The 14,414-nt window shown below is 37.8% G+C and overlaps 1 long non-coding RNA gene and 1 other non-coding gene across 2 annotated transcripts in view; one reads left to right on the forward strand and one right to left on the reverse strand.

Moving 5' to 3' along the window:
* Window positions 1–852: 852 nt before the first annotated feature.
* Window positions 853–14,414, forward strand: part of LOC119544430 — a 101,550-nt gene continuing 87,988 nt past the window's right edge. The window contains exons 1-2 of the long non-coding RNA XR_005218836.1: window positions 853–1,032; window positions 13,076–13,133. This is a non-coding gene — a long non-coding RNA (uncharacterized LOC119544430). The remainder of the gene's footprint in view (window positions 1,033–13,075; window positions 13,134–14,414) is intronic.
* On the reverse strand, window positions 14,293–14,399 carry LOC119545082. Its single transcript, XR_005219057.1, has one exon. It is a non-coding gene; the product is annotated as a U6 spliceosomal RNA (small nuclear RNA).

Raw genomic sequence — 14,414 nt, forward strand, 5'->3', positions numbered from 1 at the left:
AACAAAATACCTTGGTTAATTTTAAGACAATTTGGTTTTATTGTAAAAATGAATGCATCTTTTTAAAAAACTATTTTCTATTTGGTTATTGAGACTAACTGCAATTGATTTTTGAGGACAGTCTTGTGCCTGTAAACATTGCCAAACTCTTTTATTAGTTCTGATTCTATTTTGTATGTGTTGTTTTTAAGATAGATGATCATATCATCTACAGAAATGACATTATTTTTTTCTTTTCATATCCTACATCTCTTACCTTATTTTTTCTTTCTTTATAGAATTGTCAGGTACCTCCAGTATAATGTAAAGAGTGGTAGTGATCACCTATCTTACGCTGTGTATGTTTGGGCACTCTTGGGCACCAGAGGATTACTAAAGTTTCAGTGAAGTTGGCATGAGTAGAGTACAGCATATGAGGCAGGCCATCTCCTCTACTCTTTAGCATAACTATACGCTATGCTTTTTCAAGTCTTTCATCTTTGAACATGCCATGCCTTCTGCCTAGGATCTCTTTCCCACTTTTCTTGATTTGAGTAATATGGACTCAACTTCAAGACTCAAGTCAGATGTCATTTCCTTCACAAAGCCTCCCCCAAGTCCCCACTTTGGGGACTCTTCTTCTGAATGCTCATAAATACCATGTGCATACCTCTATCTCTGTACTTAGTTATTTAGGGCTCTGTCTTTTCTGTTGGACTGTAAGCTAATTGCTGGCACGGACTGTGTATTACTAATCTTTGTACTCCTAGTGTTAAGCCCAATGCCTGAAATATAGTAGTTACTCATTTACTGCCTTTTAAAAATGCATTCAAATTGAACTGAACCAAAAAAGGAATCACAGTTGGTATGAGGCATGCCTAAATTACCCGGCTTATCCCGTAGCCATGACAGGAGCAGGCAGTACCCATGTTGGGGAGGTTTAAAAAGGAAATGCTAACAAAAATGTCTACCAATTAGGGAATGGCTATGTAAAGGAGGGCACAGTCATACTATGGAATACTCTGCAGTAGTTAAAAATAATGGAATAGACCTGTAAGTATTGAAACAGAAAAAATCTTCAACTTCTACTGTTAAGCTGTTTCAAAAAGAATATTGAGACTGAGGATAATATTCATGTAAAATAAGTATTTCTATACCTGTATTTGCATGTATGTGCATGTGTATAATTGTGTGTGCATATGTATGTATATATGTGTGTATTTTTTTATGTGGCAGATTCTGATGTTGGGCCATTTTATCTTCTCTTTGCAGTAGTATGTCTAATCTCAGGACATGAATTGATTTAAGTCATTATGGAAATCCCAATTCTCTTTGTCTGTGATTGATCAGGGAGCATGTTACCAAGTTTACCGTGTACTTTAGGGAAAGACTATCCTGTCAGAGAAGAAAAAGGCATGAAAGGAAAAAGTTCTACTTTGCCCACTCCCACTTTCTTTCTGTGAAGGTATAGACAGGAACTGATGTGGGAGAATTTTATGTGGGGAGCTGCAACAGCCATCTATCTAATGACCACGGTGGTAAGCATCTGAGGCTGGCTGTGCAGAGAGAAGGGAAAAGTCAGGGTCCTTGATTATAACATTGAGCTACCAAACCAATTCAGAGCCACCCACCTCCAGATGCTTTCACGTGAAGAAGAAATATCCTTATGGTTAAGTTACTGTTGGTTGGGTTTTCTGTCATTTGCAGTCAAAATTATCCTTTGTGCTACAGGTATAGTTCACTTCCATACCACTTGAGCATTTTCCTTTTTATTCTTAATCACAAAATGTATAATGCATATATTCCTGTTCTTTTCCATTCTCCAACTTTTTGCCTTGTAGATCACTCCCATACCCTTCACAAGTTCTCTTGCTTTGACTTTGGACTACCTCCATAAACGAAACTGGACAAAGGCCACAGTGCCAAAGCCCAGGCAAATTACCAGGAGAACCAGACTGGACTGTGTTTCCCTTTACCCTCCACCTAAAATTGCAGGCTCAATTAATGCCCAAGATACTATGATTTTGTTGTGTTATCTTGTTATATTATAAAGAGCAAATAATAGCAGAAGCAATAATGAGCTGAGGTTTGGTGAGTTTCAGGCATTTGCCCAAATCTTAGGTTAGTCAAAGTGTCACATTGTATTTGAAATCTCTCATTGGATTCTGATAATTACCTTAAGTGAAATTTGTCTAGTATAGCCAAATGGAAAGATCCCAGCATATCTTCATATGCCCAGTAAGAGATGAGGGTAACAAGTGTGGAGGGGTGACAAAGGCATAGGGGACAAAGTATAATTGGGTAATGAATGGTGACATTTTAGGCCCACAGTAAGAGATGAACATTAACTCCCTTTATAAACATTTCATACATTAAAGAATCATGGCTTGAACTTCAGGGAGCTGAGTCCCCGCCTGTCAAATAATATTTCTGTGGCCATTGAAATTGTCCCTCCTTGACTCTCCTCACTTATACCATGGGATAATGGGATTGTTGTGAGGCTCAAAGGAAGTTATGCATGCAAAATTATTTACAGAAAAAGGGAAATCAATGGGAGATGTTCATATGGAGGTGTGAGCCACATTTTTTAAGTTATTAAAGAAGAGATCTTCCTGACTACAAATTAATACTTTCATCTTCCCTTTTATTTTCCTCAGAATATAAAATGTGCCCTAGTAGTAAACACTTATTTAGCCTCAGGAATCAGAAATTTGAATTCTAGTCCTACCTCTTATGCTCACTGTCTTTTGCATAGATCCTCAGACAAATCACCTTTGTCTTGTCATTCTTTCTCCATTTACAAGACAATAGGTCCTCCTTACTTGGGTTCTCCCATTCTGAGAAAAGACATGACACTTCAAGGGAAATTAATCTATGAGCTGAGTGCAGTCCCTGGAGGGGCAGGAACTTCTAAGTCAAATGTGATCTGAGTTAAACAGCCATAAGGTACAAACTTACATCCTCAAAATCCACAGCAAGGGATATGGCAGAGTAGATGCTCTAAGACCCTGTCCCCACACAGAAGCTTTGAATAAACAGCAACAGCTGGCGGAAACATCTTTCTCCAAGCTCTGGAAAATAGTTAAACCATTACAGTGAGAGGGTGAGTGCCAAATCAAAAAAAAAGTCTCCTTAGAGGCAGTTGTATCTCCGGGGGCCCTAGCTGGCCCCTCCCCTGCCCCTGGCCTCCATTCTGCAGCCAGTAGAGTAACCCCAGGGTACACACCAGGAGCACGCGTGTCTGGGCCCATCTGTCTGGTAGTGGGGGAGGGACTTGCCGTCCCAGAACTTGCCCTGCATGTAGCAGGTGGTTCACGGAGATCTCCCTTTGGAATGCTGCAGGAGAGCAGCAAAGTTGCTGTCTGTAGGACATACAGGGCAGTGCCTGGGACCATGAGGAAACAGTTTTCTAGGGAAGAGGGGACATTCCTAACCATGTAAATGCTCGCATTGCCACACCCATGAGCTCAAAACAAGATGCATGCGCAGAAAGGATCAGGGCAGGTGATGCTTTGGCCTGGAGCCATTCTCCAAACTCTTTGTGGAGTTAAGCATTTACGCTGGTCAAGCTGCAAAGATTTGGGAAAGGTGTTTTCTTTTTTTCCCTTCTTCTTTTTCTTTTGTTAGCTCCTGGTATTCAAGGAAAGCTCTGTCATAACACTACCTGAACACAAACTTAAAGAACAGGCATCCCAGCTTCTAAATTCCAGCAATAAAAATTCAAACTATCAAAATGTCCAAGTTTCAACAAAAGATTACAAAGAAACAGGAAGTGACGGTCCAGGCAAAGGTCAAAATTAAAGCCTCAGAAACCATTAATAGGAAGGATGGGACCTGAGATATTCCAAAGATTTTTTTTTTTTTTTTTAGTCTTCATTTTATTGAGATATATTCACATACCATGCAGTCATACAGAACAAATCATACATTCCATTGTTCACAGTACCATTACATAGTTGTGCATTCATCACCTAAATCAATCCCTGACACCTTCATTAGCACACACACAAAAATAATAAGAATAATAATTAAAGTGAAAAAGAGCAATTGAAGTAAAAAAAGAACAATGGGTACCTTTGTCTGTTTGTTTGTTTGTTTCCTTCCCCTATTTTTCTACTCATCCATCCATAAACTAGACAAAGTGGAGTGTGGTTCTTATGGTTTTCCCAATCCCATTGTCACCCCTCATAAGCTACATTTTTATACAATTGTCTTCAAGATTCATGGGTTCTGGGTTGTGGTTTGATAGTTTCAGGTATCCACCACCAGCTACCCCAATTCTTTAGAACCTAAAAAGGGTTGTCTAAAGTGTGCGTAAGAGTGCCCACCAGAGTGACCTCTCGGCTCCTTTTGGAATCTCTCTGCCACTGAAGCTTATTTCATTTCCTTTCACATCCCCCTTTTGGTCAAGAAGATGTACTCCGTTCCACGATGCCAGGTCTACCTTCCTCCCCGGGAGTCATATTGCATGTTGCCAGGGAGATTCACTCCCCTGGGTGTCTGATCCCACGTAGGGGGAGGGCAGTCCCCTTTTAAGGTCCCCTTCTATATCTTTTAGTAGAGTTACATAGTTTTCTTTGTATAGGTCTTTTACATCTTTGGTTAAGTTTATTCCTAGGTACTTGATTTTTTTAGTTGCTATTGAAAATGGTATCTTTTTCTTGAGTGTCTCTTCAGTTTGTTCATTTCTAGCATATAGAAACATTATTGCTTATGTGCATTAATCTTGTATCCCGCTACTTTGCTAAATTTGTTTATTAGCTCTAGTAGCTGTATCGTTGATTTCTCAGGGTTTTCCAGATATAAGATCATATCATCTGCAAACAATGACAGTTTTACTTCTTCTTTTCCAATTTGGATGCCTTTTATTTCTTTGTCTTGCCGGATTGCCCTGGCTAGCACTTCCAGCACAATGTTGAATAACAGTGGTGACAGCGGGCATCCTTGTCTTGTTCCTGATCTTAGAGGGAAGGCTTTCAGTCTCTCACCATTGAGCACTATGCTGGCTGTGGGTTTTTCATATATGCTCTTTATCGTATTGAGGAAGTATCCTTCAATTCCTACCTTTTGAAGTGTTTTTATCAAAAACGGATGTTGGATTTTGTCAAATGATTTTTCAGCATCTATTGAGATGATCATTTGATTTTTCCCTTTTGAATTTTTAATGTGTTGTAATACATCGATTGATTTTCTTATGTTGAACCATCCTTGCATGCCTGGAATGAACCCCACTTGGTCATGGTGTATGATTTTTTTAATGTGTCTTTGGTTTCGATTTGCAAGTATTTGGTTGAGGATTTTTGCATCGATATTCATTAGGGAGATTGGCTGGTAGTTTTCCTTTTTTGTAGCATCTTTGCCTGGTTTTGGTATTAGATTGATGTTAGCTTCATAAAATGAGTTAGGTAGTGTTCCATTTTGTTCAATGTTTTGAAAGAGTTTGAGTAAGATTGGTGTCAGTTCTTTCTGGAAAGTTTGGTAGAATTCCCCTGTGAAGCCATCTGGCCCTGGGCATTTATTTGTGGGAAGATTTTTGATGACTGATTGGATCTCTTTGCTTGTGATGGGTTGGTTTTGGTCTTCTATTTCTTCTCTGGTCAGTCTAGGTTGTTCATATGTTTCCAGGAAATTGTCCATTTCCTCTACATTATCCAGTTTGTTGCCATACAGTTGTTCATAGTAACCTCTTATAATTTTTTGAATTTCTTTGGGATCTGCAGTTATGTCACCTTTTTCATTCATTATTTTGTTTATATGGGTCTTCTCTCTTTTTGATTTTGTCAGTCTAGCTAGGGGCTTGTCAATCTTGTTGATTTTCTCAAAGAACCAACTTTTGGTGATATTTATCCTCTCTATTGTTTTTTTGTTCTCTATGTCATTTATTTCTGCTTTAATCCTTGTTATTTCTTTTCTTGTATTTGGTTTAGGATTGGTTTGCTGTTCATTTTCTAGCTTCTTCAATTGATCCATTAGTTCTTTGATTTTGGCTCTTTCTTCCTTTTTAATATATGCGTTTAGTGCTATAAATTTCCCCCTTAGCACTGCTTTTGCTGCATCCCATAGGTTTTGGTATGTTGTGTTCTCATTTTCATTCGTCTCTATATATTTAGCAATTTCTCTTGCTGTTTCTTCTTTAACCCACTGATTGTTTAGGAGTGTGTTGTTTAACCTCCAGGTATTTGTGAATTTTCTAAGTCTCTGATGGTTATTGACTTCTAATTGTATTCCATTGTGGTCAGAGAATGTGCTTTGAATAATTTCAATCTTTTTAAATTTATTGAGGCTTGTTTTATGTCCCAGCATATGATCTATTCTGGAGAAAGTTCCGTGAGCACTAGAAAAGTATGTGTATCCTGGTGATTTGGGATGTAATGTTCCGTATATGTCTGTTAAATCTAATTCATTTATCAGATTGTCTAGGTTTTCAATTTCCTTATTGGTCCTCTGTCTGGTTGATCTATGTATAGGAGAGAGTGATGTGTTGAAGTCTCCCACAATTATTGTGGAAACATCAATTGCTTCCTTTAGTTTTGCCAGTGTTTCTCTCATGTATTTTGTGGCACCTTGATTGGGTGCATAGACATTTATGATTGTTATTTCTTCTTGTTGAATTGCCCCTTTTATTAGTATGTAGTGGCCTTCTTTGTCTCTCAAAACATCCCTGCATTTAAAGTCTATTTTATCTGAGATTAATATTGCTACACCTGCTTTCTTTTGGCTGTCGCTGGCATGAAATATTTTTTTCCATCCTTTCACTTTCAATTTCTTTGTGTCCCTGTGTCTAAGATGAGTGTCTTGTATGCAACATATTGATGGTTCATTTTTTTTTGATCCATTCTGCGAATCTATATCTTTTAATTGGGGAGTTTAATCCATTTACATTCAACGTTTTAACCGTGAAGGCATTTCTTGAATCCGCCATCTAATCCTTTGGTTTATGTTTGTCATATATATTTTTCCCCTCTCTCTATTCATATCCTTTATTGTACCCATACCGAATCTCTTTAGTACTGAACCTTTCTCCAAGTCTCTCTGTCCTTTCTTTGTTTCTCTGTCTGTAGGGCTCCCTTTAGTATCTCCAGTAGGGCAGGCCTCTTGTTAGCAAATTCTCTCAGCATTTGTTTGTCTGTGAAAAATTTAAGCTCTCCCTCAAATTTGAAGGAGAGCTTTGCTGTATAAAGTATTCTTGGTTGGAAATTTTTCTCACTCAGAATTTTAAATATATCATGCCACTGCCTTCTCGCCTCCATGGTGGCTGCTGAGTAGTCACTACTTAGTCTTATGCTATTTCCTTTGTATGTGGTGAATTGCTTTTCTCTTGCTGCTTTCAGAACTTGCTCCTTCTCTTCCATGTTTGACAGTGTGATCAGAATATGTCTCGGAGTGGCTTTATTTGGATTTATTCTATTTGGAGTTCGCTGAGTATTTATGATGTGTGTATTTATGTTGTTTAGAAGATTTGGGAAGTTTTCCCCAACAATTTCTTTGAATACTCTTCCTAGACCTTTACCCTTTTCTTCCCCTTCTGGAACACCAATGAGTCTTATTATATTCGGACGTTTTATATTATCTATCATATCCCTGAGGTCCGTTTTGATTTTTTCAATTTTTTCCCCATTCTTTCTTTTATGCTTTCATTTTCCATTCTGTCATCTTCCAGGTCACTGATTCGTTGTTCAGCTTCCTCTAGTCTTGTACTATGAGTGTCCAGAATCTTTTAAATTTGGTCAACAGTTTCTTTAATTTTCATAAGATCATCTATTTTTTTTATTTAGTCTCGCAATGTCTTCTTTATGCTCTTCTAGGGTCTTCTTGATATCCTTTGTATCCTGTACTATGGTCTCATTGTTCATCTTTAGTTCTTTGAGTAGCTGCTCTAGGTGCTGTGTCTCTTCTGAACTTTTGATTTGGGTGCTTGGGCTTGGGTTGTCCATATCATCTGGTTTTTTCATATGCTTTATAATTTTCTGTTGTTTTTGGCCTCTTGGCATTTGCTGAACTTGATAGGGTTCTTTTAGGATGTGTAGACCAATTGAAGTCCTTATCTCTAATTTATCAGATCTGTAGCTTTGTGGAGTACACTTTCTCTAACTAACCAGCAGGTGGCGTCCACGAGCCACCTGTTCTCCACAAGCCAGTTCTCCCCTGCTTAGCCTTTGTGGTGAGTGGGGGAGTGAGTCTTGTGGGGTCCAATTGGTGTACCAAGCTTGCGTGTGTAGTTGGTGTTGCCCCCCCTGTATATGGGGCGTGTTTCTGGGCAGTCAGGGAGGGGGGTGGCTCTAACAATCAAATCTCCCTGGTGATCCTGGAGTTTTAAAGCTGCTGCAATAGTCTAATCCTTCAGTTCAGTCCTGCCACAGTTTGTCTCTGCCACTGACCCACAAGTCCTTGGTATTGGCATATGGCTCCTGAGACTTGTGAGTGGGTCCCTCTTCCAGACTGTGCACCCCCTGGTTCTCTGTTGAGGGATGACTGTGCTATGTCACAGGTGAGTGCCGTCCCCCCAGGGCGGTTCTGGGCTGCTGGGCTGTGTAGGGAGGCTCCCAGTCTGCTGAAATGATGGCTGAATGGGGCTTTGTTAATTCATACTGCTCCACCTTCCCAACTCTGGGACAACCAGCTGAGGGTGCAGGGAAGGCTAATGTCCACGCCCAGTTTTATGGAGTGTGCCTGTTATTTGAAGCACTTCCATCACACTGGGTTGTCTGGGGCAGCTCTGGGCTATGGGGCTGGCGATGGGCAGGAGTGTTTCCTGTCCACCAGGATGATGGCTGTGAGCTGACACCCCCCCTTTTCTTGGGAAGTTGTGGTGTTTAGTGAAATTTCTCAGCCACTGGATTATTGCCTTTTGTCTCAGAGCTCTCTTAGTTCTGCTCTTGTCTTGACCTGCCCAAATTGCAAGTATTTGAAGCTTTCTGTATTGGGCTTCTTAGAGTAATTGTTTTAGAAAAAGGAAAAAGGATTAAAAAAGAAAAAAAAAGGGTCCTCCTTACAGATCTAATGGGTTATTGAAATGCTAAGAGACAAAGCAATTAGGGCCATTAAGGAAAGGTCCACAGGGCAGAGAGATCAGCTTTTCTTCGGGATTTGCATATGAGCCTGAGGGCCTGAGCTCTGCCCTTCCCCTTTCTATGTTCACCAGAACTCCAAAAATCCTCCGCTTTTATTTTGGAGTTTTTCGTGCTGTTTTTTTCTATGTCTGTCTCTTCTCTGCTGTGCTGGCTGCTCTGATTCTCTGGTGTCTGGTCTCAGTCTATCTATGGTTGGAGTTTGGATCAGTAGAATGAGTTTCCGATAAGGGCTGCCACTGCAGTTCTCCCTTCTCCTTCCCGGAGCTGACAGCCCCTCCTCCCACGGGACTGAGCCTGGCAGGGAGGGGTGCAGGTCCCCTGGCTGCAAAAACTTACAGATTTCGCTGATCTCAGCAGTTCCACATTTTCATGATTGTTGTATGAAGTATGCCCAAAGTCAGATTGCTCTGTGGTGTCCAGTCCACGCAGTTCCTGGCTTTCTACCTACTTTCCTGGAGGAGTAACTAAAACATACAGCTCACCAGTCCGCTGTCTTGCCCCAAAGACTTTTAAAAAGTGGTCCTAATAAGGCTCAAAGCACTAAAGGAAAACATAGACAATGAACTAAGGGAAATTAGGAAAACAACAGATGAACAAAAAAAGAATATCAGGAGAAAGATGGAAATTACGAACAGGAACCAAACAGGGGCAAGAAGGCAGTGGGATGACATATTTAAAGTGCTGACAGTAAAAAAACTGCCAACCAAGAATTCTATATCTGGCAAAATGTCTGTGATGATTAGGTTCTTGTGTGAACTTGGCCAGGTGATGGTGCCCAGGTGTCTGGTCAAGCAAGCACTGGCCTAACTGTTACTGCAAGGACATTTGTAGCTGGTTAATAAACCAGAAAGCTGGTTTATTAAATTATCAATTGATTGCAGCTGTGGCTGATTATATCAATGACAGGTGTGCCTTCCACGATGGGGAACTCAATCAGCTGGATTTAATCCAATCATTTGAAGACATTTAAGGGAGAAGAGAGAGAACTTCACTTCTTCTTCAGCCAGCCAGCCTCTCCTGGGGAGTTCACTGAAGACCTCCGTTGGAATTGCCAGCTTGCTGCCTGTCCTGCAGAATTTGGACTCATCCCCACAGTTGCGTGAGAGACTTTTATAAACTCTCATATTTACAGACATTTCCTGTTGGTTCTGTTTCCTTAGAGAATCCCAACTAATGCAATGTCTTTCAAAAATGAGGGCAGGATTAAGACATTTCCAGATAAATAAAAGCTGAGGGAGTTCATCACCACTATACTGGCCCTGTAAGAGATGCTAAAGAGAGTTCTGCAGGTTGAAAGGAAAGGACAAGAGACAACAGATCGAAGCCCCATGAAGAAATAAAGATCTTCAGTAAGGGCAGCAGCAGGGGTACCTATAAATGCCAGTACTATTTTAGTTTTGGTTTGTAACTCCACGTTTTACTTTCTGCAGGATCTAAAAGGCAAATACATAAAATGTAATGATAAATCAATGATTTGGGACTCATGAAATTTGTGACAAGAGCTACATAAAGGTGGGGGATACAGGGATATAGGAACGTAGTGTATGTATGCTATTGAAGTTTATTTGGTATCAAAGCAATCAAGATTGTTGCAGATTTAGGATTTTAAATTTAAGCCCTGTGGTAACCACAAAGAAAATATCAGAGGATATGTAAATTCATAGAGACAGAAAGTAGAGCCCAGGTTACTAGGGGTGGGGTGTAGGGGCAATGGGGAGTTAATACAAAATGTCTGTAGGGTTTCTGTTTGGGGTGGGGGAAAGTTCTAGAAATGGATGATGAAGGTACTGTAACACTGTAAGTAATTCCACTGAATGGAATGCTTGGGAAGGGTGAGGATGGGGATATTTATGTTGTATATATGTTTCCACAATTAAAAAAAGAATAATAAACTAAAGTTATAATGGCAATTAAATGCAATACATGATACTGGATGGTGTATTAGTCAGGGTTCTCTAGAGAAACAGATGGGATCAAAGAATGGAGGAGAAAAGGCTTAAAAGGACCTTAGTGAGACATAAGAAAAAATTGGAATATAGACTGTAAGCTTTATATCAATGTTAAATTTCTTGAACTTGATAACTGCACTTAAGATGGTTACATAAATGAATATCCTTGTTCATAGGAAATGTACATGAAAGTATTATGTGTTCAAGGAGTATGATGTGTGCAACTTTCTCTCAAATGTTTGTAAAAAAAAAAAAATTGGTGGATCTGAGTATCTGGGGGCATGAGGGCATATTGGAGTTCTCTGTACGGGAATTCTCTGTATTATCTGCAACTGTCCTGTAAGTTTGAAATTATTTCAAAATAAAAATGTAAAAAAAAGAATTTTAAAAAGAATAAAACTGAATTACAAAAAAAAATTAGGTGGTAGAAATAATATCAATTATATCAATATCATGATAAATATAAACAAATAAATTCTCAAATTTGGTTCAAAATGTGGATATATTTTAAAAGTACATTTAAAACATTAGTACCTAAAAAAGTTTGAAAGTAAAAGGATGGATAAGAAAAACCAGGCAGATATTAATAAAAATTAACCCAGTTAAGCTTTTCATTATCAGTCTCTGAAATAGAAAAAAGCAAGGAAGAAAGGGGTAAGACTTATTGGTGAGTGAGCCATGGACATTAATTATAATACTGTGTTATTAGTTATGCCCTTGGGAAATATGGAGATGTGCATTACATTTTGTCTTTTTTGGGTCCACAGAGGAGAAAAACCTCAGAAGTCAGACTTTGACAAGTGAAAGAATTTTCAAATTTCCATTAGACTGCCTGATAACACATCAAGAGCCAAGCTGAGATCATAGTTTCTCCCATAGTGTAGAGAGAGAATACACCTTCTGCAATAAGGACTTTTGAGGCACAGTGTCCCTGGGAAGGACATACAAAGGGAGAGTCCAAGCTAAAATGAACCAAAAATGGAAGATCTGCCTTCTCCCAGCTGGCTTGTGATGAGAAGTCAAAGAGACATAGCAAGCAAAGTGGGGCAGTGGTTGGACATATGTGTCATAGTTTACTCTCAACCAAACACAAATTCTAGAATGAGGGTGACATTGTAAAAAACCCAATGACCATAAATGTGTGGGTTTATTTTTGAACTCTCAATTCTATTCCACTGATCTATATGTCTATCTTTATGTAAGTATCACACCATCTTGATTATTGTAGCATTGTAGTAATTTTTTAAGTGTGGTTTTATTGAGATATATTCACACCTCATTCAAACCATCCAATAATTTTTGATATTGGGAAATATGAGTCCTCCAACTTTGTTCTTTTTCAAGATTGATTTAGCTATTTTAGGTTTTTTACATTTCCATGTGAATTTTCAGATCTGCTTGTTAATTGCTGTCCTAAATGCAGCTGGCATTTTGTTAGGGATTATGTAGATCAATTTGTGAATTATTGCCGTTTTACTAAAATTATCTTCTAATCCATGAGCATAGGACTTTCCAATTATTTAGATCTTCTTTAATTTCTTTCAACAATATTTAAATGTTTTAGTAGCATAAGTCTTGCACTTCTTTGGTTAAATTTATTCATAAATATCTTGTTCTTTTTGATGCCACTCAATCTCTTTACTTGATATGTGTCAATTCAGATTTTCTATTTATGCTTGAGTCAGTTTTGGTAGTTTAAGTATTTCTAAGAATTTGTTCATTTCATCTAGGTTATTTACTTTGGTGGCATCCAATTGTTTATAGAATTCCCTTACATTCCCTTTTATTTCTGTGAGGTTGGTAGTAATGTTCCGTTTTTCTTTCCAGATTTTAGTTGAGTAGTCTGTCTTTCTTGGTCAGTCTAGCTAAAGGTTTGCCAATTTTGTTGCTCTTTGCCAAGAATCAACTTTTGATTTTATTGATTTTTTTCTCTACTGTTTTTCTATTTCATTCACTTCTGCTATAACCTTTATTTTCTTCATTTTACTTGCTTTGGGTTTAGTTTTCTCTTCTTTAAGCTCTTTAAGGCAGAAGTTAAATTACTGATTTGAGATTCTTTCTTTTTTTCTAATGTAGGGGTTTCCTGCTATAAATTTTCCTCTGAGCATGGTTTTGCTGCATCTCGTTAATTTGGGTAAGTTGTGTTTTCATTTTCATTCATCTCAAAATATTTCCTAATTTCCCTTGTGACTTCTTTGACCCATTTCTTAGGAGTATGTTGTTTAATTTCCACATATTTCAGAAGTTCCTCCATTTTTTTTTCTCTTGTTAATTTTTTTATTTCCTCACATTATGGTCAGAGATATCACTGTGCATGATTTCAGTTTTTTCAATTCATTGGCCTAACATATTCATGAAGAGTGTTCTGTATGTTCCTCAGAAGAGCGTGTATTCTGCTCTTGTTGGATGGAGTGTTCTACAGATGTTTGTTATTTGGAACATTGAGTTGTTAAAGCCTTCTCTTTCCTTGTTAATCTCCTGTTTATTGTTCTATATGTTATGAAAGTGGGCTATTGAAATTTCCAACTCTTATTGCTGAATTGTCTATTTTTCTCTTAATTTTGTCAATTTTTGCTTCATGTATTTTGGTCTCTGTTATAGGGTTCATGTATGTTTATAATTGTTGTATCTTCTTGATGAATTGACCCCTTTATCATTATAAAATATACTTAATCTCTGGTTACACTTTTTGCCTTAAAGTCTATTTTGTCTGATATTAGTATAGCCACTCTAGCTCTCTTTTGGTTATTATTTACATGGCATATATTTCTCTATCCTTTTACTATGAACTTAATTTATGCCCTTGAATCTAATTTGTGTCTCTTGTAGACAGCATACAGTTGGATCATGTTTTCTAAATCCATTCTGTCAATCTCTGCCTTTTAACAGAAAAATTTAATTCATTTAAAGACCTCAGTCATTTGTATTCTATAAACTTCATGTTGTTTTTGCTCTTTTCTTCCTCTCTAACTGCCTTCTTTTTTGTTAAATAGATATTTTTCTAGTGTACTAATTTTAATTACCCTATCATTTCCTTTGCTATATATATATATTTTTTTCTTAAGTTACATTCTTAGTGGTGATTACAATTAACATCTTAATATATAATAATATATTAATATATAATACATATAATATATAATAATACTAAATAATAATAATAATATCAACTAAATTACAGTGGTATACAAATACTTTGAATTTATTTAGCTCCATTCCTTCTCCCTCCCCCCAACTTGTACTGCTATTGCCATACAAATTACATCTATATACATTGTATTCTCAACAACACCAATAATATGGAATGCTTCACAAATTTGCATATCATCCTTGCACAGGGACTATGTTAGTCTTCTCTGTATTGTTCCAATTTTAGTATGCGTACTGCTGAATCAAGCACAACATAGTATGATTT

The sequence above is a fragment of the Choloepus didactylus genome, chromosome 9 (assembly GCF_015220235.1).
Source record: "Choloepus didactylus isolate mChoDid1 chromosome 9, mChoDid1.pri, whole genome shotgun sequence".
NCBI lineage: Eukaryota > Metazoa > Chordata > Mammalia > Pilosa > Megalonychidae > Choloepus > Choloepus didactylus.